The sequence below is a fragment of the Aethalodelphis obliquidens genome, unplaced genomic scaffold (genome assembly GCF_003676395.1).
Source record: "Aethalodelphis obliquidens isolate GAN/ISIS:26980383/991018 unplaced genomic scaffold, ASM367639v1 scaffold4, whole genome shotgun sequence".
Classification (NCBI taxonomy): Eukaryota; Metazoa; Chordata; class Mammalia; order Artiodactyla; family Delphinidae; genus Aethalodelphis; species Aethalodelphis obliquidens.
In genome coordinates this window covers 50038458-50062308 of record NW_020837948.1, presented here as the reverse complement: position 1 = coordinate 50062308, position 23851 = coordinate 50038458, and the positions used below count along the sequence as shown (strand labels likewise).

At 33.5% G+C, this 23851-nt stretch overlaps 1 pseudogene; it reads right to left on the bottom strand.

Moving 5' to 3' along the window:
* Nucleotides 1-1896: 1896 nt before the first annotated feature.
* On the bottom strand, nt 1897-2905 carry LOC113617669 (chromobox protein homolog 1 pseudogene; annotated as a pseudogene).
* Between the last annotated feature and the right edge of the window lie 20946 nt (nt 2906-23851).

The following is a 23851-nucleotide window of genomic DNA, read 5'->3' as shown; positions in this document are numbered from 1 at the left end:
ATGAAAATAACATATCATACTTGTGACAGTTGTGTTATCTGGATGCCTGTATTCAAATTCTAATGCAAACACTTACGTAATAAATTATATTAGATAATACATGTTTTTCCAAAGGCCAGTTTTATTATCGGAACAATGGAATAATAAAAGTTTCTTATAATATCATTAATGCTTTATCTAAATCTTTTAAGGAAATTCACAGGGTAGGTCTAATTATTATTCTCATTACAGATTAGAAAGCCAGTAATCCCAGAGAGGATGAATAATGTGACCAAGTTTACAAAGTTTGTAAGTTGGGGTTTGAATACTGCCTATTTTGAGGGTCAAGCTCTTATCTACTATACTATATTACCCTTGACTATTATACTAAACTATATTATCCTTGACTATATGGTTGCTTGAGGGTCATATGCAGTAAATGAAATCATTTTATAAATAGTAAATTTCTGTAATATTAGTTATTTTCCACTGATACACAGTCTTAATGGTTATTATTTGAAAGGCTTACATAATATTTTTATTAGATTGGCATTTCAAAATTTAAATAGCCATAACATTACTATAGTCATTGTTTCATTTTCTAAAAATAAATCTACAGTTTTATATAGACAAAAACTGACAGTGTTGGTATGAAGTTTAACATTTAAACAAAAGTTTTCACAGAAATCTAACACATGCCTAAAAAGATTTTACAGTGGAGTTCTAGATGCAGGTCTAGACGATGTCAAGAAATGATGGATCTCATGATTCAAGACAGTGTTTTGGGTTTTAGTTAATTCTTAGGATTAAAAAAATTTGTTTTGTTTTAAAGTGAACCACTGCCCCAGTATGAAAATTTAATCTTCTCCTGAGACCAGGGCTTCTGAAATCATTCAACTCTTGAAGTGATTCAGTGAACTTGTACTGTCAGTGACTGAACCCTGCCACCAATGGTTTCAAAGTTCAAAACACAGAGGGTCCAAGAGTTTTCCACCTGAAGAGCACCGGCCCTTGTCTTTCCCTACTCTCTCATCTCCTATACCACCATCTGCCCTTCCTCAAATACTTCAGCCAGTGGCTTGGGTGGAGAAGCTGATATTTATAACTTCATAATTGGAAAAGAAAGGGTCTTCTTGTCAATTTCAATAATTAGCACCTCTAAGACAGGATGATCTGCCTGTGTATACACTCCAATAAGACTGTTCCTCCTCAACCAGTTTCCATCCCCCAAATGGCAGCTTTGGTAACTTCTTAACTGGCTTGGTCCTTTTTCAGAAACATCATTAAGCTCAGTCAGGGAACACCTTGGCTTCTAAGTTTCAGGCATTCACAACTTTTAAACAGTCTCTCACAGGTCTCATTTAGGTTGCCAATGACATTCTTTGAAAGGATAAAATATTCTGGACACAGAACAGAATCATTAGTTGTTCTTTCCTTTGTTTCACCATTTCTGCCATCAGGCCCCAAATTTTAACAAAATTGATCCTAACCCATCTCCCTTCTTTCCCACTCCATCCCTCCCACCCCAAATAATACGCCAATAATAGCCAACCACTACATACATGCTACACTGTAAAAATGCAGAGTTAACACTATTGGGAAGAAGGCTGTGGGTTGTGGAGATGCTCTTTGAAGATCTACAGTATTTTTTGCTCTCCCACATCCCATTCTGCAAGTTTTGTCCTTCACAGAAGGCCCTTTGCTTTTCTCAGCAAAGTTCAGAATGGGTTGCCTTGAAACACTGACCCTCCTTCCCCTCCACTAGGATGGGTGTGCAAACTATACAGCAAGGAACAGCTTTAAAGCACTTGGGCTGCTGTAGGGCACAGAAGATGTCAATGGACATCTTTTCAAGCCACCTTTATGGTGTCAAGACAAGTAGAACTCCTTCTTTCCCCACTTGAAGCCCACATTCAGATGTGACAGAGATTGGTACTCAGGGGAGTTAATTCTTGTCATCTTTTTTGTCATCATCCTCTGAGGGGTAGGAATGCCACGTCAGCCTTTCCTCATAGAAGGTTATGACAACCTGTGGGCACTTGACATTGGCTTCCTTGGCAGGGACCAGGTCAGCCTCATCAGAGTTTTTCCATTTCATCAGGAACACAAGTTCTCCACTGGAGTCTGTAGCTCCAATAATCCCCTCCGGTTCCAAACCCTGGGCAAAGCCTAGTGGATTTTCTGACTCTTCTTTCTTCTTCTTTGGTTTGCTCTCCTCCCCCTTATCTTCCAAATCAGGATCAGCTTTGCGCTTGCCTCCCTCTGATTTATGTCTCGTGTGTTGTTTTCTGACTGCAGCAATTCGGCAATGAGGTCGGGGCAGTCCAGGTTTTCTTCTGGCTCCCATGTGTTGTCCTCATCTGAGAACCCCGTCCACTTTAGGAGGTACTACACTTTGCTTTTTACCACCCAACAGTCGAGAACTTTTTCCACCACATATTCTTCTTCTAGCACCTCCTCCACTTCTTGTTTTGTTTTTCCCCATAGTGCCCGCCAGCTTTCTGGTATAAAGGGTGATGCTTTTCAGGGCAGCGTCCATGAGCCCGAGAAGAATTGGTGTCGCGCTACTGGCGTGTTTTGTCGGGCCAGCACGGGGGAGTGACAACCAGGAAAGCAACAAGCCGGTTGACCGTGGTTGAACCCCTCACTGAAGCGGCGTACCGCAGGCCCTGGCTAACAGCCTTCCCCCATTGTTTCATTTTTTTTGCTAGGTTTTTAGATATTTATCATTAGAGATTGTTTAATTATTATACATGTGTATTTATAAAAGCTTTAGTTCCTTTTGTTCTTTAGGTAAATTATTTCAAATCAATTTCAATATCAAAAAATAGAAATATGATTTTCCTTCATACATACTGCCAGACTATTCTCAAAAATAGCTACAAATATTTACATTACCTCCTGTGTTTAAATGTGCTGGCTTCATCTCATAAACATTGTATATTACATAATTTTTAATATATTAAAGAAGAGCTATATTCTAAGACTGCTTTGTTTTAATTTCCTTGATTATTACTGCATATTTAATTACATTATATGTTTATGGTATGTTTTGTCAGGTCATAGTTATGCAAATACACCTATGTCATTATAGATGTTAACCTCATATTTGAGGTTGAAATATTTGATGACAGTTGTTTCTTTTAATTTTCTTCTTTTTCATTTTGCAAAAAATTAAAGTTTTTATTTGTAGCTGCCAATACTTTTTGTGTAGTTCATTTAATTGCATCAAGTTAGAATATTATCACCAGTATGACAATTATTCCATTATTTTTTACAGTTAATTTGTTAGTCCACTTGGACTTTCTTACTTGTTATATTTTATAACCATGCAATTCATGATCCAATTTATCATGTATATTTATACCTTTCCAGATTGAGATATGTTATGGGAAACCATGCAAAATTTTCCTCCCCCTAAATGTGGACATTTGATACTCTTTCTTTTTATTGTACTACATTATACTATTTATTCTTGCTTGCTTTTTTTGCATTTACTTAATTTTACTGGCTTCAGATCAACACACTTAGTATGGTTTTAACATCCTCTCCCTGTTCTGCTTAAAACTGATCCTGGTTCTGCTTATTTGTACAAACTCAAAAATTTGGAGGCCTATTCAAATGGGAAAAGAGCCTAAAGAAATGGAATATGATGTTTACTTTCTCTTCCTTTATTGCTTTCATGGGAGGTATGTGAATTCATGAGTCCTTTGAGTGTTGGCAGCTGACAGAGGCCTGTGTTCTCTTGGCTCAGTAAGGTAAAGGATGGCTAACAAGGTGGAAAATGGCTGGAAGAAGAGAGCGGGATAAACTCACATTTGAATGAGAAACCAGAATACCTATATACTGATTTAGACAGCTTTAAGGAAAATGATTTTCAACTATTTTTAAATGACCCCAGAGTTTGAGAAATTGGACATTGTTCAAATTAACAATGTTTACTCTTTGAATGACAATTATGAAAATGAAAAGGCAAGCCACAGAACTGGAGAAAATATCTGAAATGCTAAATCTGACAAAGGACTTGCTTCTAGAATATAGAAAGTCTTCTTGTAGCTCAACAGTAAGAAAACAATCAACCACATTTGAAAATGGGCAAAATATCTAAGATACTTCACAAAAGAATATATATATATATATATATTCTTATATATATATATAGTTGTCCAATAAGCATCTGATAAAATGTTAGATATCACTAGATATCAGAGAAATGCAGATTAAAAGCACAATGAGGTACCATTACACACCCATGATAATGGAGGAAAGTGAAGAGTCTGACAGTACAAAGTGTTGAGGAGGATTTGGAGCAACTGGAAATCTCATACCCTGTTGATGACAATGTAAAATGGTATAATAATTTAAAAAGTTTACTTAGCAGCACCTTAAAATCTTAAACATATACCTAACTTTAGCCATTCACTTAAGTATTTACCAAAGATAATAAAAACTTCTGTTAATGCAAAGATAAGTTCATGAATGAACATAGCTGCTGTAAACAAAATAGCTCAAAGTTAGAAACAAATCAAATATCCATTAATGAAAAACTTACTTGCAATTTATTGTATCTCAGTAAAGTTGATTTAAAAATGTCCTAGAACACATTCTAGTTTGTTCTGAATTAAAGTGATGTGAGAGCCAAGCTTAACTCATATCCCAGCAAAAATGAAAAAGAAGGTGAACACTGTTTTCTTTTCCTCTGAGTTTCTCCTTTTAAAATACTTCATAATACAATGCCAAAGGTACATGTATAATAGTCTTCCTGCCTATATTTAGACCACATACATGACGAAATAAGTAAAAACTTGTCTAAATGCATTTGAGTCTTTGTTTGCCTGATTCAGTACTTGGACTCAGTTTGATCATATCCCAACATGTGGCTACGCAAGAAGCTCTAAAAACTCAATTCACATGTGAGATCATATCCATGCCCAAGCTACAAAGAGCTGAAATGACTGAAATGTCAATGTACCTACATCTGCATAACTTGTTTTCATGCACAGTGAGATTCCTATTAAATCCTTCTTCTAAAAGAAGTTAGATTTTGGCACAACAATTCCCTGCTGCTTTTTCATATGGCTCACTTTCCTTTACCATTATATTTGAAACTGCATCATTACGATTGCAGAACATGAACTTATGATATGTGATGATGCTTTGAGGTAGAAGCAACACAAATGAGAGTTGAAAGCCATAATACTTCCTTATCCTTATCTTCTGTTTGGGGGCTGAATATATTCTTTCTCTTTTCCCGTCCATTTGCATGTGGCTATAAAAGACCTCTGTGTTTTGGGCTTGGATCTTTATTTTTTTCTATTATAATTGGAAATACTATATTTTCATTTCTATTTCACTTCTAAGGCTTCTACTGCTGTAAAAATTCAATTCTGTGCTGAATCTTTTTTTTTTTTTTTTTTTTGCGGTACGCGGGCCTTTCACTGTTGTGGCCTCTCCCGTTGCAGAGCACAGACGCGCAGGCTCAGCAGCCATGGCTCATGGGCCCAGCCGCTCCGCAGCATGTGGGATCTTCCCAGACCGGGGCACGAACCCGTGTCTCCTGCATCGGCAGGTGGACTCTCAACCACTGCGCCACCAGGGAAGCCCTGTGCTGAATGTTTTAAAGAAATTATTTTATTCTGTACTAAAAGCTACCTTACTATTTTCATTTTTTTAAAAAAGATAACCAACATTTAGAGAGGTGAACGTCCCAGAACAATGTTACACAAGAAGAATGGTTTTAGAGCTGGGATACAAATCAAGTTCATGTTATGCAAAGTTCAAACAGGCTTTCAACGACTAAGGCTTCATTGCCTCAGAGAGTGACCCACTGAAATGGTTTTTCCCAACTTCTCCTTCTCAGTTGCTCAGATGAGACTTCCTTTTCAGTCTAATGATACATGTTCTTATTTCTGCAACAACAGTATATCCAAATACATGTCTGAAATTTTGTTAATGAGAGGCTATATAACATAGCTGTAAAGAGTATGGGTCAGGTCAGGAGCAGAGAGACCTGGGGTGAGTCCCATCTCCCACACTAGCAAATTAATTCACTAGAGGTAGTACAATTGGCTTGTCTAGTTTCCACCATAATTCTCTATTTCCTTCCACCTCGTATTTACTTATTTCCCATATGTATTTCTCTTACTTTCTTCCAAGGACAACAACTTCTAGACCTTTAGACACTTGACCTTGGAGCTAATGAAATATTCGTTGATTATATTAATTCTAATTTACCTATAATAATGGGTATCATTTACAGAGTACTTGCAATTTGCCAGGCTCTGTGCTCAGCACATGTTCTTCAATATTTGGTATCATCCTACCAAACACTTTAACAGGCAGGTACAATTATCATTCTCATTTTTTAGATGAGGAAACTCAGGCCTCAATACATTAGTTTTTCCAAGGTCTCACAGCTTCTATGTGGTGGGGTCTATATTTAACTTGAGATCCTCTGAGTCTTCATTTTTAATGACTACAAACTACACAATGCTCAATGTTCTCATTTATATGTTATGTTCTACAAAAGCTTGGATTTACAGTCTGGGATAGTTCTATTTATTTTTAGATTCTATACTTAAGGTTTTATCATTCAAATATTCTGGCAGTTCAGCTAGTGAGAGAACAGAGCTCTGTTTGAACATTTAGGATGATACAGAGAAGGCCATTTTACTTAGGGGAAGCCTTGGAATTCTTCCAGGTATTTATCACCTTTTGCTGACCTACAGAAGAAAAGTGACTAATTCAGTTACCTACATTTTTTACCCTTGTCTGATTTGCTTGCTGAAATTTAGAGCTAGTCCATTCTGATAGCAAGACAGGCCATACATAGCAAAATCGATTTTCAAATAGTATTCTCCTGTTTGGCTAATATTGTAACTATTTGATTCAATGAAAAAACTAAGTACATAATGTTCTAGGAGGTTGAAAATATAATTAATATACATATGGCTAAACAAAAATTATTAAGTACACCCTAATGTATTTTCTTCATTTGTCACTTGACATTTACAAGGGTCAGATAAGTGCACTGATGTTGCCATTTCCATGTTTTCCTCCAATATTACACATAGATTTCAGAAACTGAATTCATAATATTTATCTGTAACAGACATTAAAAAAGAAATCCTTTAAGAACTCTCTTTTCAGGAGAGTTAGTAACTATTTTATCTTATTTAAATGCAAGTTACATGTCTGAAAGCACCACCAATATGAAGCAGATTTAACTTCACTGACATTACAGGTCACCTACAGACATTCAGTTTTGTGTGTAAAAGCTAAAGATGAGATAATTCATTCAAAGGTGTATGTTTGGAAAAGGGCCCAGGTGAGATGCCTTTTAAATTAAACATTTGGCAAATTTCCTTAGATAAATGGAAAATGTAATTTTGGAAGTTTGGTTTGGTGGATTTTAACAGCTGCACTATAAACTGTAATTGCAATTTAAACAACTTTTGATGCCACTCTAGAAAGATCTTAACCTATTTAACCTGCCACCCCTCAGTGCTTGCAAGTAAGACACAGATATAATTTTAAGAACTGCTGGAGAATTTTCCCCAATTATTATTTGACTCCACAGTCATTGTTACATGTAACTCACTCAAAAGTTAACTATGATCCATAGGTCTGTGAAAAAAAAAAACAACTTAATACTTGAATGTATGAGTCTAAATTCCAAAGGTACTTATAGAAGAAAAAGCAAATAAATATATTTGATCACTAAAAAGTTAATCTTTTCAGACTAATATTCTATGCCTATTGTTTAGAAACTCTGAAGGCAGCATGTATTTTCGGGATCAATTTTGTCTACATGAAAATAGTATGTTATTCAGTAGTATTATATGAGTTATAACTTTTGGAAAAATAAAGTTTGTAATAATTATATTTCTTTTTCATTAGGAAATTAAAAAGCATTCTTTTGGAAAGAATACAGTAAATCTCATTCAAAAGTGTGAAAGCCAAAATAAACATAAATAATGCATGCCAATTTTTAAACTATACCATAAATAACATTTCAAATGTGTCAAAAAATCATAGACATAGAAATTTTAAAACACATATTGGATTACTCAGTGGGATAGGAAAATATAAAAGTAGTAGGCCCTTATGCCGTTATTTGGCAGTTTGCGTAATCTCAAAATTTTTAACTATCTTAATAACTTAAATTATACTATTACAGTCTCTTTTCTTCTGTTAACTTTACTTGAGGTTATATTTTTCCTTAAAAAAAAAACTTGGCCATATGTAGATAGCAGAGTGTTTATCTTTTGAAAAATTATTTTTTTTCAAAAGAAAAATACTTTGGTCACATTTTCCAAAACATTGAGTTTTATGCTAGTTTGAGGTATGCTCCATCCGAATTACAATAGATAATTAGTGTGGAATACTGAGCTAAAACTGTTTGGAAAAAATACAAATATAATGAATACCAAAGAAATTCAGTAAATTTTTTCTGTCATAAAGAAATATATAACAAATAAATTCATTATTTAATAGATGTTTTTTGAGCCAAATATTAACACCCAATATAAAGTTGTCTTGTTTGATAATGAATTTACATTTCTAAGTGGATGATACATATAATAAAATAATGTTCAACAAAATCGTTTTCCTTTCTTATTTAAAATTTCTAATGTTTAAAATTAAAGTATCATGCATATTTTCTTCAATCTTCATTTATACTTATAATGTTTTCCTTAGATAAGTAAAGACTAATGAGTGAAATTTTAGAAAAGACACTGAAAATCTTTACTGTATTGTTATATACCTTCAATAGTTACTTAGTGCGAGCACATACAATTAATATGCTTTGTTACAAAAATGTCAAAATGGGACATGCTTCATAATAATAATGACTTTCATTTTACCATGATTGTCTACATTATCCTTTTCATTATTTATTTTAAAAATAAAAAGTCTAACATTTGCATTAAACTTTAGTGTTTTAAGTGTTTCCACAAAAGTTATTACTTTATTTACATTATTATAATACTTTCACTAGTAATTCTTATCTTGGTTTAACACATGGGGAAATTGAGTCTCAAAAATTTCATTCAAATATTAGTAAAAATGATCTGGAACTAAAATTTTGACCATCCAACTTCAATTCCTTGATCTCTTTTATTATTCCACTGAAGGGTGGCAGAATATGTCACCCCAAAATACATCACTCTGGCATGAAGATTATTTTGATTTAAAGGCACTTGAAAAGCAGCAGGTGCAAGAAAAGCACTCTGACCCCCCTTTTTCTTCTTGAGAGCAGGAAATAAAACTCCCATGTGAAATATGTCCTCCCTGTACCAGAAGGAAAGAAATATTCTTATTACCAGAGACAGGGAGTCCAGGCTGAGGGAATTCTGTACATACATTATTAAAATGACTTTTATCTTCCTTTCGTCTCTACATATATTTTACTTCTCCACAATTGCTTCTCTTTGTTCAGCTTCATATATAGCACTTAGGTTTTGCCAATCCTTTGGGAGACTCCCAGGCCTCATAAAACTTATAAGAAATAAAATTGAATGCTTTTCTTTTGTTAATCTGTCTTTTGTTACAGATCCCCAGCTGAAACCTAAGATGGGTAGAGGAAATATTTTTTCTTCCCCTACACAACTCAAGACATCTTTTCAAAAGATGCTTACTCAATTGATTATTCTCCCTGATTAGATCTCTTTAGAAGACCAATAAAACCATAAACAGAGTTTAAATTGAATTAGTTCTGTGTATGGAAGAGGGATTTAGATAATTAAAGTTAATAAATTATGACAGGCAAAAATAAACACAAGCACATACAATTTCACTAGTGCCACTAAGGACCATATTAGCTATCTGACAAAAGTCACATATGCATATTACATACGTAAATAGGTAAAATGACAGCACAATATAAATGAATCATGCCACTTAAATCTTAAGTCCCATGAATGCAATTATTCCTTAAAGGGAGAAATAATTTTAGTTTAGGAAAGCAGGAAACAATGACTTACAGAAAAATAGAGAAAGAAACCCAAATATTCTTCACAACTCAAAGCTCTCAGCTTGTGTAGGGACTTAAGTTTAAGCCTGGTGCTGACTCTCTGGTGCACTCTGAAGGGATGAGCCAAACCCTTAGAGATGTTACATTTTTGACATTTCATTAGCTACAGAGCTTTCCTTTTTTTTCAGTAGAGCCAAGTAAGCCTTACAGATCCCATGACTCTTTTCAAAGTGAGTCAGAGGTGGCACAGGTGCCTTAGTCAAATAATTCCCTTGCCAATAACATAACTTCTAATTAGATGTGGCATAACAATTTCTCATGGAATATAGAAAAGACTGAACCATGTTTTTTCTCCCAGAATTAGATGAAAATTAAAAGTTTTTGAAGTTTATTTCAAGACAAGGGATTACCTTTTTTCAGCCCCTTTGTGCCATTTATCTTTGCCTACTGCAGCTGCATTGGAGGCTTACCTGGTGGTGCCATGGAATGTTCCCATAAATCTTAAGGTTCTGTGACCTTTTCCATACTCAATGAGATCTTGTGCTGAGTTCACTTAGAACTCCAGAGAATATAAAATTAATCTTTTTTAGATACTTATCAGTGAGTGTGCCAAACAGGGCCCTTAGAGACTAAGAGCCTCCCTGGACCACTTCCAATTATTAATGGTCCCTGGTAATTTGAAAGAAAATGAAGTGTGAAAACAAAGTTACAAAAATTTTAATATTTTATATTTAACTAACATGTAGTTAAACATAAACATACAAAATACAATGACTTAAATATAACCACATTACATTTGAGGTTCTTCTTGAATATGAGACTTAGGTCAAATGGCCTTTCTGGTCTCTCAATAAATTAGCCTTGATATGAAACTCCTAAAATACTCAAGGGTATGGAAAACCACAAAGTGTAGCTCCCATAAATGAGTATTTTTTTAAAAGAACACTCATTTAAATTCAGGTAGTACAGTGTGAAACTAACAGCAGAAACTCTGTAGTCAGAGTCAGAGTGACGAACGTGATTATTGGCTCTGCTACTTACTAGCTGTGTGAACTTGTGTTTTGTTTCCTCTCTTGTATAATGGAAATAATATTACTTATTTCATAAGGTTAATGATTTAATATTCACAAAGTGCTTAGTAGAATTCCTTGGCATATATATTTGTTGTTGTTGTTAAATAAATAAAACAAAAAAGGTAGCATTGTATATTATGTTCATCAGTGTCTATATTAAACACTCCCAAAGTTTCAGTGGCTCAAGTTAATGTGATTTATTTATCACAGTCCCATGTGAGTTTGGAGGCTCTACTGAAAAATCCTATTCTGTAGTTAAACAGGGACCCAGCCTAATTAATTTTGTGGGTCTCTCATCCTTACGTAAGTCCCAGGTATCTTCTGCATCAACTGGCCAACAGGTAAATGAAAAGAGTGTGTAGAGTTTGGCTTAGGATGTTTTATGAGAGGTGCATAATTTTACCCACGTTCCACCAGCCAGTCCTGAATGACATGGCCCTGACCAAGAAGAACAAAGGCTGCAAACTGTAGTCTTTCTGTATACCCAGGACAAGGAAACAGGGTTGATTTTCATCTGATGAACCAGGAACATACATGATAATGGTCACATTAAGATTCTATCTACCTTAAAAGAGCTTGAAAAAACAGCACAATGGGACTTAACATTCATAAGGAATCTCAATTGAATTGGTGGCTTCCACATTCTTTTTTTTTTTCCAATAAAGATGTGGAAGTCAGTCATATAAAGATGGATAAGAGTGGCAATTATTTATCCTTTAAATCCACTGGAAATTATTGTTAGGTTGACCATGTAAAATGAACTATATCTAGTGTATTTTTGAAATCTGTTTTTCCTTTGGACAGACCTAGTTCCTTTCCTTTCCCCTCTGTTTGTTTTATGACCCTAAAAACCAATTTTCTCTAAAGGTCATTTTACCTCTAAATATTTCTTAAATCCATCTACTTCTTTCCACCTATTTGGCATAACTTGAGATCAAATTATCATTTTTCTTGCCTGGACCATTGCATTGACTTCTGAACTGATCACCTCACATCTACCTTTGTCTGCTTCCAATTTATTTACTGCAGCCATTTGATTTTTATCTCCTAAATCTTTTTACAATCGGTCCATTTCTTTAAGTCAGCTCCACAAAAGCTAATCTAACTGACTCACGTTTCCTTCTGTGCCGTTCTCTTACCTGCTCTCCACCATACAAATCATCCTTCATTTCCAGGACATGCTGAAATGCTTCCTGTCCTAGGGCTTTAGCAAATGCTGTTCCTTATGTCCAAAGGTTCTTCTCCATACATTTTTAGGTAATTCCTACCATGTGTCAGATCTGAGAGATTGCTTCTTCAAAGATGCAGTGACCTGCACAACTACATATTATTTTGTTTACTTTCTCATGGCACCTTTAATTCTTGTTCATAGAACTTTCTTATAATTGTAATTAAATAATAAGTGGTGCACTTAGATATATAATATCTGTCTCCTTTACTAAAATGTTGCCTATGAGATTGTGTTGATCAGAACACCATCTCTAGCACCTGACAATATGCATTACAAAGAGGAGACACTTAATTTTTATTGAACAAATGTGGCTCATTTTAATTCTGCATCACCAAATAATTTCATTCATTATCAATTTATGCTTGATTTCTTACAATATACCAAGGACTGTACTGCATACTATAGATTCAAATTTAACTGAACGGCCCTATGGTCTTCGAGTTGCTGATAATTCAGTGGTGGGGCCAAAAAAGTAAATGAAAGATAATAAAATGTAACAAGAAGTATTTGGATACAAATTTCATGAGGAAACAAATGAACATACATAATTTTTCTTTTTTAATGAGGGAATTTTCAAGAAAAGGTAATATTATGGCATTCTGTCCTTTGTCACCTCAAATTTTGGTATCTACCAAATTGGAGAGGGCTAGTATATGCACAAAGCCCTGTGAACTTAACTTCTAAAGGCATTACTGATTGATGAAAGGAGTCTCCTTTCTCTGAGCAAAGAAGAGTTCTATCTTGATGAAGACTTCACTGATTGCAAGGAAAAGAAACAAACTCAAACTGAGTAACTGAGAAATTCATTGTAGAGGTACCATGGACAGAACAATTATTTAGGTAGGTAATAAATATAATGGTAAAAAAATTTGACCCCATGCTTTACTCATACATTGAATTAAGTGTCATGCAAATATCATTTCAAATCAACTAGGTTTCCATAAAGGTGACAACCAAAAATTCTCAAGAAAGACAATTCTGAGCTATAATGTATCCTATTTGTCTTCATGAACTGCTCTATCTTATTGTTTTTATATCTAATCTTTTAATTGTAAAACCTCTCATCCAATGATTTTCTTCATTATTTGATATTCCAAATTTACCAGGACTGACTCTTCATTGTGAATTCTGTCTTAAGAGTCTTACATTCCCAGTTTTATATACTAAACAAGATAGAAAAGTTTTAATTATTGCATTTTATGTTTGCATAAGGATTACTGTTGATGATTCTAGAGTCTACATTCATATTTTATTTATTCATTCTATTAATTTTATGTATTCATTTTATTTACTCTCTCATTTATTTATTCTTTACATAGTACCTGCTATGTACTAGGCACTGATTTACTGGAGATATAACAGAGAAAAATACTGTTTAATGTCCGTGACCCAGATAACTCTGCCATTGTCAGTGCTATTCAAAGTATCCCCTAATTGAAAATATGAAGAGAAAACTTAGAATTACCAATGATTTAAAGTGAAAAACAAGTGAAACAGCATGATATATGGGAACCAAACATTTGAAACAGAAGAACTTACCAACAAATAATATACTCACTGAAGGAAAGACCAAATCACTCAAGTGAATAAAATAAGTATCTTGGAAGTTACTTTGAGAGGATAATACATCCATTAAAAAACATAAGATGCCCTCCACTTTTGGTACTACAGGAAATCAGATAAGCTGAAAACACTCTAGCTACAACACCGTAAGACATTCTCCATAAAATATTAAAAACATGCTGATATTGTATAGCTGAGCTGTCAGGGCAGTAAGGAAAGTTCATAGGTTTTCTCCAAAAGGGAGAAAACAAAAAATCAGAGTGGTTAAGCATGTGCTGAAGCTTTGATAGTGGTGGTGGCAGAAGTGACAATATGCGGAAAGGTTGGAAGAGGTTGCTAATCTCTTTAAACAAAGGGACTTTTTACCTTTAAATTTTTATTTTGACATAATTTCAGAATCATAGAAAGGTTGTGAGAATAGTACACATAATTCCCAAACACCCTTCTTTGAGATTCTCAAATTGTTGAAATTTACTTACCTATAATTTTCATTTCTTCAACAGTTCTTTCTCTTTTTCTGCACCCATTTTAGATGTGTGATTTGAGGATTATTTACTGAAATTAATTGAAAAAGTAATGAACAAATTGTAAACTAACAAAAATCAAGTAAAACACAACAAGAAAAGACGAAGAAAGAATTAGGAAATACCCTAAGTTCCAATATGTATATTATGTATACACAATTCTCAATTCATTTATCTCAAATTTCCTCCTGAAAAGACATATATTTTGAATGAAGAGATTGTCACTTTGGAACCAAGTAGCCAAAGTTTTAAACACATGGATATCTGATAACACAGAGCATTACTCCATCTCAGAATTATGGGAAGCAATTTCATGAAATATTAGTTTTACATATGTCTGTGACTGTTAAACAGCATTAAATGTTTCACTTTGTGCATACCTACAGAGCCATTTCTAATATCTTTGGGGTACAATAAGAGTGAAATACAATCACTAATGTAATATTAAGAAAGAAATATGATCTCTACTTAATTATTAACCTAGGAAAAAATGATTGACTATACAAGGTAAGAAATCCCTGCTCAAATTTTACATTTGATTTAATTTGCATCAATGTTTCCACTAGTTTAAAAACATTTATCAGGTTATAAACATCTCTTGGGACCTACCCTATGGAACAACATGTCTTCTGAAATTGTTCTCTGTGATTAGTTGCTTCTTATACAGAATTCATGCTGACATAATTCCCTTAAAAAAATGTCTCTATAAACATAAAGATTAGTTTAGCAAGAATAGCTATTTGCTTTTCTTCACTCATCTGCATATGAATATATTTTTCATTTTTGTCTATTGTTTATATACACCTGAAAATTTATTACAGTCTTTTTGATTCACTTGTTACCTACAAACTAAGTTACCTAGAGGATTCTAGCCACCATTTTATGCTACTTTATATTCATAATTTATTTGACTCTCTCTAGGTGATGAGTCCAAAAATAATTGAAAACATGTTTCTAATACTGCTCTACTTAAATCCAAAACAGTAAAGTAGAAGTTTGGAATTATAGTTCTAAGAGCAATGTTTCTGTGTTTGGTGTTCTGGAGCTGGGTCTATGCTGGTAATGCTAACAGAAGAGTGCAATTAATTATTCAAGTGGTTTCCAAAACTGAGTATGTGTTATATTATGAAAGTAAATTTCAATAACACTTGCATTCATTAGAAAAACATTAAAAATATTCATTCAATTCATTTTACCTAGAAATACACTATCTGAATTTCAACATCATACTAATATTGCAGTTAGGCCTGTAAATTCTTCAAATACATAGCTGCAATTTTCTGAGACTAAATTCTATCTGAAGAGCAGACACCAATTTTCCTTTTTTCTTGGCTATATAGTACACAATAACTGCAGATATCCTTCAGTGATACAGAATATCCTAGCTTGAATAAAACATTTTAAATGCTCTATCAGAAGACATTAATGTCAAAAGTATATATTTTAAGTATAAAAGCAATTTCCAGAAAGCCCCTTTTATCAGTTTCCTATGGCTGCTATAACAAATTACCACAAATGGTGGCTTAAAACAAGGGGAATTTGTTATGTCGCCATTCTGAAGTCTAAAGTCAGTATCACTGGGCCAAAATCAAGGTGTCAGTAGGGCTGTACTACTGGAAGCTTTAGGGGAGAATCTCTCCCTTACCTCAACTAGCTTCTGGTGGCTACCACATTCCTTGGCTTGTGGTCCCATCTCTCAAATTTCAGCCTCTGTTGTCACATTGCCTTATCTTCCATCTGTCAAATCTTTCTCTGCCTCCCTCTTATAAACAGACATGTGATTGTATTTAAGGTCTACTAGGCTAATCCAGGATAATCTCCCCATCTGAAGATACTTAATTTATCACATCTGCAAAGTGTCTATTTGTCAGTAAAAGTAAGGGTCACAGGTTTCAGGCATTAGGATATAGCTATCTTTGGGGGGCCATTTTTCAGCCTACCACATCCCTTTATAGCAACCTTCATATTTTCGAAGTCTAATTCCTCATACATATATGGTGATTAAAGTACTTATTTAACTCAAAGCTTCTTAGTGAATTTTGAGTCATAATGTAATTTCCCAGGATCTAGAGCTATGCTAAGTGATACTCTTCTAGGAGTTTTAAATAAAGTTTAAGCTACAGTGCCTAACTCTTCTTCAGGTATCTTTGTGTCTGAGAATGGTTTCTTCTAGCATCTCTGTCTGAGAACAGTACCATCTATTCTCCTAAACCAGACACCTAAGACATCCCCCTCCTTCACTGCCCTCTCCTGTGCCCCAACCCAAATTCCAATCCACCATTTGTCCTGGATGACCTTGACTCTAAATATCTTTCAGATTTTCCCATTTTTCTCTTTCTGCTTTTGCTACTCTGTCTCATTTGATCACTAACACTTGCCTGAGGTTTGGCAATAGCTTCTTTATTGGTCTCAATGTACTATCTATTGTCCTCAATCCACTCTTAACCCTGCAGTTAGAATTACCTTTTCAAAGCACAAAGATGATTTTGAATGAAAAATAAATCCATCCTCTGATTTTGGGATGAAGGTCAAAATTTTTAACATGGTCAAAAAGACTACTTCTGAAATTTGGCTAGTACCACTCTCAGGTTTCTGCAATTCAGTCCATAGCTTTGGGCTGGGGGAACTCTTCCCTGACCACAAGGAAGGCAAAGCCCCAGGGCACCTATGAGCTCAGCTAAAACTTTTAAATTTGAACAGAATGAAGTCTTCACGCTCTGATTTAAAAACACTCTGGTTTGGGCTTCCCTGGTGGCGCAGTGGTTGAGAGTCCGCCTGCCGATGCAGGGGACATGGGTTCATGCCCCAGTCCGGGAAGATCCCACATGCCGCGGAGCGGCTGGGCCCGTGAGCCATGGCCGCTGAGCCTGTGCGTCCGGAGCCTGTGCTCCGCAAAGGGAGAGGCCACAACAGTGAGAGGCCCACGTACCGCAAAACAAACAAACAAACAAAAAACAGAGACAACAAACAGTCACAGAAGGTAGTGGAAATGCTAGAAAAGAGTAGTAAAGATGGACTCTTGAGTCAGAGAGAAGAGAAGATCACCTTGTGTTTCCAACTTTGCTCTTCCAGAACAGCAAGCTCTACTACTCTTTAGGCACTTGGGTTCTATAAGATCTTGCTGAACTTAAAATACTAAAAGTTCCCTCTATTTTTACCATCTTTTTTCATTTACACTGAAACTTGAATGGGTGTTTATTAAAACCAAAATAGCAGTGGATTGGCCAAAAGATTAGAGTTAGAAAAGACAGAATATCTGTGGTAAAGTACATGGATTTATTGAGAACAAAATCTTTTTTATAAGGTAAATAGAACTCAATTTCCCATTATACATGTCTAAATAACACTAAAATAAGAAAACATTAAGATAAAGGAGTTAGAAACCATCTTACAAAGTAATTGTAGGAGTGATTGACAAATGCTTAAAATTTTTTTTTTGTACATGTGTACTTTCTCAGAGAACATTGGAAACATTCAGTAAATATTGTTTTTGTTAACACGATGATGCTGATAATTACGTGTTTCCTGAATTTAGATAATTTAATTGATCAGGGCAGGATACTAATGAGGTTATAGCTACAGATCTTATAGTTAGCTCAGTTCCATTTAAGTGCCCACAGCTTGACTTCTCACCTCAGTAAGTCACCACTGCTGTGTATCATTAACTGAAATAGCAACTAAAGTGTGAGATTACATCTGTAAAATGACTACTTCAGAAAAAAATTATTCAAATCGTATACTTTACTTATTATGGGTCACTAGTTTCATCTTTGTGTATGAAAACTAGGATACTTTATATCTTTGATGATGAGACAGAGAAAAACAGCCTTTCTGTTTTTTTTTGTTGTTGTTGTTCTCTGTGCAGTCATATAAAAGACTCCTTTTTAAAATTATCCTGAAACATAAATTAATCCTTGTTTAAAATTCCAAAGACTAATTTCTATTCTGCAAGAATTACATCAACCATTTTAATTGTTTTGATTATCTGACAGAGCTTTTCCATATAATTGCAACAAGAAGAGACATCAGCTAACAAAGTTGCTCACACAGTTAGAATAATTATCTTAATGTTATAAACTTATAGCAGATCCAGTGGAAATTATTAATGGCAGCAGTCAAATATTATATAAGTAAAATTAGATTTTTACGTCCACTGATTTGATTTGTGTTAATTTTGTATATTAAGGTGAAGGAAAGTAACAGAAAAGAGCAGAAATTATAATGAATTATAGAATCAGAATCTAGTAAACAAAGAGCCGCTGGTTACATGGAAGAAACTGGAACTTTATACTCTTCAGAAATAAATCTTAATGAAAGGTTAATCTCAGGACACTTTCTGAATTCCTCATAAGACAGCTGTAGTTGATTCATCGGGGCTTTACCTAATGCTGGTCTCAGAGATCTTCACCAATATTTTGTGTCAATTTGAATATATTATGCATAGGTCAAATTCTCAGGTGTTACCTGCAGTTGCTTATGTGAATTAATCCCTTTTCCTACTTAATGAGTTTAGAAAGATACCCACATTGTTATACTGTATAAGGTACTCTTAAGTATGTTATTTATATATTTAAATTAATTATCTGAATAAAGGCTGCAGAGATCAGCAACATGCCCGAAGTGTGATACAGCTAGTAAGCTGTGTACCAGAATTTAGGTTTAGACCTTAGGATAATGACTTCTGAACCCCATTGTAAACTACTTGCTGTTTTTTATGTATATATTTATATACCTATATTTTACAAATATTAAACATAGATATCATCTAGAAAGTGCTATAAGATGGAAAACTCTGACTGCCATAACTAAAATGTTCAGATAATTCAATCTTTAATAAACCAACTCTAGCATTATTGTTAAAATGGTTATTTAAATATAGTATATTAGCTTAACATTAGAATAAAGTTTATTTCAAAGTTTTGTGTAGCATAAATTATGACTTCATAAAACTATTTGATTTGTTTAAACTTTAATTATTTCCCTTAGATGTTTTCCTCTCTTCCTTTTTCTCTTCCATATACATATAAACAGGTGTAGATATTATATATTATACACATTATTTAGTTTCATCAAAACATAGGTATAAATGTAGACAGTATCTATTAAGATTTTTATCAAGCAAGTATGCTTGCTCTGAGGAAACTTTTTTTTTTAGCTTACTATGCCAATATAAGTTTTCTAAAGCAAAAATTGTGCACTTAGATGTCAAGCCATTGTGAAACACATTGAACTGTGAGTTCCAACTGCTGCTGCATTCCAATCTTAGTGAGCCAGGCTTGAAAGCAGAGAACATCTTACAGATCTCCTTTGATATCTGAACTAAAACATTTTTTTCCAAACAGTGGGTAATAAATTTAGCAGCATTTAGACAGAAAAAAAAAGCTGTTTCTAAAGTAATTACTCTTTCCCAAAATCTGAGGTAAGAAACTGAAGAAATTCATCCGTCCAGTAGGTAGCATTTTGAGATACCACTTTTCCATACTATTACATTTGTATGTACTTCTACATTATTAGCACAAATTTAAATGCCATGTATTCTTTCTGCAAGAATGGGCAATGCCAATACTTTTACTGAATGATACCTACAGGTCAAGGCTGTTTTAAGGGTGATTTTATATATATATGTATATATATATATACACACACACACACACACACACACACATATACATATATATATATAAAACATTATTAATTTAATCATTACACAGCCATACTGAAATGTGTCTTAGACCATTCAGTCTGCTATAATACGGGGACAAATCTCATTTATGAGGGCTCCACCCTCATAACTTACAAACCTCCCAAAGACTGCACCTACTAATACCATCATCACCTTATCACCTTTGGGGGTTAGGATTTCAACATGTGAATTGAAATTCACATGAGGGACACAAACAGTCAGACCATAGCATGTACTATTTTCATACATTTTCAGGTGAATAAATTGAGGGATAGCAAGATTAAACAAGAGGTCCAGCATTACACAGTTAGTATGTGCTCTTTAAAAACAGGTGGGCTTACAATAGAGTGTGGCTTCTAAAATTTATTTCTGAAAACTCCTCATGATATTGAGGCATAAAGATGTAGATTCAAGGAAGATTGTCACCTTTTAAGAAAAAAATTGCACTAAAATTTTATTTTAATTTAAATAAAACTTAAAATTTTATTGAAAATTATTATTAAGTAATATATGTTTGGTATACAAATTAATCCACTGATAGGAAAAATCAGAAGTCTCTCTTTCCATTCTGACTCTAATAGTACAATTCTACATCTCAAATCCAATTATTTGATAAAACAGAAAAAAAATCCTTACTTTGCCTTATATTTGACACAATTTTTTAAAGTTTTATTGTTTTGCATAGTTTTTTAGATAAACTGTGTTTTTTTGGTTATGCTCTAGTTTTAATTTTTTGATGGCCTTATTCTATCACTTTCTTACTTTACATCACACTGTCCAAAGTAAACTTGTTCATTTTTTATTTTTGTCAGCCATCATACAAAATTCTTGAACATCATTCTGATTTATCAGAGTAGTTTAGAAACTCACCTCAAAATGAATCACTGTGCGCATAGGATATCAGCTATAGGATTGGCTAATCAGCCAGTACAGTGCTGTGCTCACCACTGACCCAATCATACTGGCAAGGGCATTGGTATCAATGCCACCTGGAACTGAGGAAGAGGTCAACCCACTCAAAATTTCCTGGCTTCTTCAAAATGGAAAACATTTCATGGGAAATAATGCTTACCCCACTGTTTAGATACAATTATTGACTTCTCACATTGAGAGGAGAGATGAAGTGAGTCTAATTTTCTTTTTCCTTCATAGGAGACTTATGCACAGAGTTGTACATGGTATTTTATTTATCCACAAAATTTTCCTTATATTCATTGGATATGACTAAATCTCCATTTTTAAAAATTGATATTCAAAGAGGTGGAGCTTTTAATGACAGAATTAGGTCTTTGGACATTTCAGGAAAGTTTTACAATAAATGTGAATACTTTTTCTTGTTTTAATCATTTTATCTCTTGTTAAAATGTGTGTGTATACGCACACACATATGCACACACACATATATATATATATATAGGCATAATTTTCTATTGGCTGTTCATGTCATCCTTTTTCATTTAATTGGTATGACCTTTTAAAACTCTGTGGTAATTGTGTACTTTGGAAAATAATATCAACCCACTACGTACTCTATTATAGTCTAGTGAAATGTTATGATAATCCAAAATTCCACAATCACCCACCTACTGTCATTGTAAAAAATGAGTGAGCACTCCTAATTAAATAAATATACAGTGTATATTTTCATGTAGATTCTATATTTTCACATGCACTTAGATATGAAACACATACATAGGTACCCACATACAAACCAGTTCATTGAACTTTGACAATTATACATTATTCTTTAATTTTGAAGAGTTTGCTCCTTTAAATATCTTATTATTTTGATAAATGGATTTTTTTTGTACAAGTACTTTTAAATTTAAAAATAAAAGAATCCTTTCAAATAAATGTTTAAGGAATTTATAAACAAGAAACTCAACAATATTCCTACTAAACTGTCAAGTTAAACAGTGATTTATGAGAAAGATGTTCCTCAGATGAATAAGGGGAAAGAAGAATTCAACTAATATGATCCATAAAACTCAGTGTGGAGTCTATTAGGGCTTGAAGACTTTTTACTAGTTTAGAAAATGAAGCAGATGTTTCAGTAAACAGGAGACAATAAAGAGAATACTAAAAATATGCAGCAGCACAGCTGCATCTGTGTCAATTTTTCTGACCTGGTATTTTTTTTTTTTGACCTGGTATTTTTGAGAAAATTAAGTCAATTTTGATTTTTCACTTGCTTTAATTATGTCCTCTGTAATTGTGACACTAAATTCAAATTTGTAAATCATAAACATGAGACTTAGATGGAGATCTGAAATAGAAGTAACACACTTTTTATAAATTAATTGATTAGCCAAACACATAAATTGGCAAAATGAGTATGAAGATGACAATTTTCTTGTTAATAAAGATAACATAATCAATCAAGCTACATGTTTCTGGAAAGCAATAAATAATTTTCTTCCTGAAAGAGGGTTTCTTGAATTTTTAAAATTATTGCACTTTAGTTTCCTAGATATAATCCACGACTTAAAAATTTCTCTTGAAATGAAAGCATTCTTAGTTGTCATAAATATGTTCCTGGTTAAGCATTCCTTTTAAAATTTCTCCTGAAATGTTATGCTGAATTCAAGACAAAGGAGTGCTAGTTGGTTGCTTTTATATAAATTCATTACCATAAATAATAGTCACCATAACTTTATGCTTATAGACCTCTATATTGTGTATGAGGCACATTCCTAAGATATTCAATTAGGCATATTCAAACACAATATTTTCTGATTTTAGTTCAAATAATTAGTAGAAAAGAGTTAAAAATATGATTTGTGATTAAAATTATTTAGAATTAGATAATGGTTTCAGTGTAATCTTTTCATTTGGATGCATGATGTAGTTACAGAAAATATTATAAAATTATTAGAAACTAGTCTAAAGGAGCTTGTAAATCAATTGGTAGAAGGAAACCAAAGGATTTATTTACTATATAAATATGCTTTAAGATATTTCATTTATAATTAATTTGATTCAATTACTTGAAATCAAAACAAACATGTTAAGGAATAAATTCCCTAATATAAATCATATGGCTTAAAATAGAAGAGCTAGAGAGATAGAAATACATTGCTTATGAGATATGATCAGATCTACAATTCCTTATCCAAACCCCAGGGGCCAGATGTATTCCAGAATTGGGATTTTGTCTGAATTTATTAAAGGTAACATTTTGCATGTATCTTATATTATGCTAACACTCAGTGGGGCCTGGAGCAGCTCCCCCTACTCAGATATGTTAATACTTCAAAATATATGAACAATATAAATATTTGATTTAAAAAATAAAAATAATCAGTAAATAATCATACATCAGTTTAGGTTTAGTTTTGTCATTATATGAAAAATATCAGGGCTCTTTGGATCCTGGAATTGCAACACACACTAATTTCCCTATACATTAGGGTTTTCTTTGCCTTGGTGCTCTGAACAATGTAAATGTTCCTGGGCCCAGCCCTTTGACACTATTGCCATGAGCACTTAACAGTGTTTTACGATCAAGGTGATACTTGGACTATTCTAAACTCTTAACTATTATAAAAATATTAGAAACCTCATTAAGCAGTTCTGAGAATATGAAGGATACTATGAGGTGAAGGAAAATATTCCCTACTACAAAAGGACAGTCAAACTCAGGCAGAACTCGGTCAGAGGCATTTACATTTATTTACATTCTATCATCTCAGAATTAGTAAATTTCTTATCTGGAGTTCTTTTCCTGTATTTTCAACTATTTTATTGAAGTTGTCGGCATTACCTCTTTTTTAAATCATCACATGTTTCTGTGAACATATCTATATAGCCTATTCTCAAGTG